Raw genomic sequence first — 2,976 nt, 5'->3', positions numbered from 1 at the left:
TTAGATTACCTATGGTCCATCATCTAAGAGTCAAAGCCAGGTTCAAGGCTCTGCAGAATTTAACTACTGATCAAATGGTCTTGGACAAATCACTATATTTGTACCTCAACTTCTCACTTACACTGATGACGATTAATAGTTGTGTGACCCACCTCACTTGATGGATGCAAAGAAAAAAAAGCCTTTTATATTGTAAAATATTCTGTAGCTGTGATTGTTATCATTGCTTTATAATATGAATGTGCTACTGTACTGTTTGGCCTTTGTTACTTCCTTCCTTTTTTTCCCCTAAACTGTGATACTTGAAGGGCACACCTTACAAGTGACAAGTCAGAGTGGCTTATCCCAATGACATATCCCAATGCCTCCTTATGTGTAACATTAGTTGCAAAGACCACTGCTATATAAATAGAATCATACCTTCTACCTACTTCAAGTAGATGCCATCAAACAAAGGTAGAACATACCTACACATGAATGCATAAGTTTCAAAACCTCACAATAGGACATAACATATATTTTTTAATAAAATATTTTCTAGGAAAAAAAGTTTAAAACAGTAGAACACATAATGTCAGCAATTTCTACCTTAGAACTACTCAATATATAAGATAGATCAAGGATTAAGAAAAACAGGGGCTTCCTTGGTGGCACAGTGGTTAAGAATCTGCCTGCCAATGTGGGGGACACGGGTTCGAGCCCTGGTCCGGGAAGATCCCACATGCCGCAGAGCAACTAAGCCCATGCGCCACAACTACTGGGCCTGCACTCTAAAGTCCGCGAGCCACAACTACTGAGCCCGCGTGCCACTACTGAAGCCCGCGTGCCTAGAGCCCATGCTCTGCAACAGGAGAGGCCACCGCAGTGAGAAGCCCATGCACCGCAACGGAGAGTAGCCCCCGCTCGCCACAACTACAGAAAGCCCGCACCCAGCAACGAAGACCCAGCACAGTCAAAAATAAATAAATAAAATAAATAAATTTATTTAAAAAAAAAGAAAAACAGGACTTCCAGGTACTCGGCTGCCTCTTCCCGGACCGAGCGAAGCGCCCACGTGGCCGCTACCCGCGTCCTCCTTCCTACGGCCCTCGGGAGACCACGCTTGGCGGCAGTGGACTGCCAGCAGGTCCGAAGGTGACAGTGTGGGAGATTCCGTCCATGGGAAACCTTCCATGGTGTACAGATTTTTTACAAGTCTCGGACAGGTCTATCAGGCCTGGCTGGACAAGTCTACTCCATACACGGTTGTGTGATGGGTGGTGACGCTGGGCCTGAGCTTCATCTATATGATCTGAGTTTACCTGCTGTACCAGGTTGGTACACCGTGACCTATGCCTTGGGAATCCACCATCTAAATCTCCTTATAGCTTTCCTTTCTCCAAAAGTGGATCCTTCCTTAATGGAAGATTCAGACGATGGCCCCTCGTTACCAACCAAACAGAATGAGGAGTTCCAGTCCTCCATTCGAAGGCTCCCAGAGTCTAAATCCTGGCACGTGGTGACCAAGGGCATCCTGGTGGCCATGGACTGCACCTTCTTTGAGGCATTCAACGTCCCGGTGTTCTGGCCTATCCTGGTGATGTACTTCATCATGCTCTTCTGTATCACGATGAAGAGGCAAATAAAGCACATGATCAAGTACCAGTACATCCCGTTCATGCACGGCAAGAAGACATACAAGGGGAAGGAGGACATGGGCAAGACGTTCGCCAGCTAGACGCGGCCGCCCTCCGTGGGCCCTGGATGGCCATGAGTTGCTGTGACGGCGCCTTCTTTCCTCACATAAAGTAGTTGATTACAAGGGAGTTATTTTCTTTTTAAAAAGGAGCTTCAATTATTTGTAACTGAGATATCAGGCTCTTGAAGAAACTTACATTCAAACAGAATCGCGTTGATTTATTTTCCAGTGCCGGTCAGGCGTCCAGCCGCTGGCCTTGCAGGGCGCAGGCCGGGTGGACAGCCGGGTGGGCTGGGGGGCGGGGGAGGTGGGGAGAGGAGTCGGGGTCGGCAGGGCCAGGCCCGCGGAAGGAGCCAGGACGCCCAGCTGCCGCCTCCCAGGACGCTCGCCTGGCCCCGCCGGCCACACGGAGGATGCTCGCCCGTCAGTCTGGTGCGTGGAAGAGATTCTGCAGTTAACTCAGGGCTGTAATGCCAGTTTCCGAATTTCATCTCACTAGAGATGTGTTGAGTTGGCCTCTAGCATAATGACTCAAAATTTTGTTCTTAACTACCATGATTGCTTCTGAGGGCCTGGAATTATAAATATATATTATATTTTAATTGTTTGAGGTTATTTTGACACATTTCTTTGATACATGAAGGGTTGTTTTAACTTAAACGAGTTGTCATGCAGCAGCCCCTTTTCAGAGACACCTGGCAGGAGCAGCCAGTTCTGTGGCTTTTAACACATGGCTTTCCACTTTCTACCGGGAAACAACTCTGACCTGCGTGTCAACATTTTTGATGTGATAAAAACCAATACTCGTAAAAAAAAGAAAAAGAAAAACAGGACTTGAAGATAACAAATGAAATGTTTCACATATTCATTTCATATATTCATTCATATATACTTTATCCCATCCTTACATGTATATATTTAATCTAAAGGTAATAAATGTAACACAGATTGCAAGTTATAATCAAGAGGTTCATTTTTAATTGTTAATTGTTGTCCAACTTTTTAGAAAACAGGATACAAAGAGACAAAATTTCTTTAATAGTTCAGAAAGCACACCATAAGCTCTAATGGATAGATTAAGAAGCCAATAGTTAAAATTTGGAGATCTTACTATAAGTATTATAATTTTAAACTTTTTCTATAAAACTCAATTACTGCATGCATGCCAGTGAAATTAAAAAAGAGAGAGAAGGGACTTCCCTGGCAGTCCAGTGGTTAAGACTTCACCTTCCAATGCAGGGGGTGCTGGTTCGACCTCTGGTCGGGGAGCTAAGATCCCACATGGCTTGTGGCCAAAA

The 2,976-nt window shown here is 45.1% G+C and overlaps 1 pseudogene across 1 annotated transcript; it reads left to right on the top strand.

Annotated features, from left to right (window-relative positions):
* The first annotated feature begins 992 nt into the window (after window positions 1-992).
* On the top strand, window positions 993-1,865 carry LOC308616556 (protein RER1-like; annotated as a pseudogene). The gene has a single exon. The product of its transcript is annotated as a protein RER1-like (transcript).
* Window positions 1,866-2,976: the final 1,111 nt, after the last annotated feature.

Source organism: Mesoplodon bidens (assembly GCF_964165515.1).
Source record: "Mesoplodon bidens genome assembly, chromosome: 4".
Classification (NCBI taxonomy): Eukaryota; Metazoa; Chordata; class Mammalia; order Artiodactyla; family Ziphiidae; genus Mesoplodon; species Mesoplodon bidens.
This window is presented reverse-complemented; position numbering and strand designations above follow the sequence as displayed.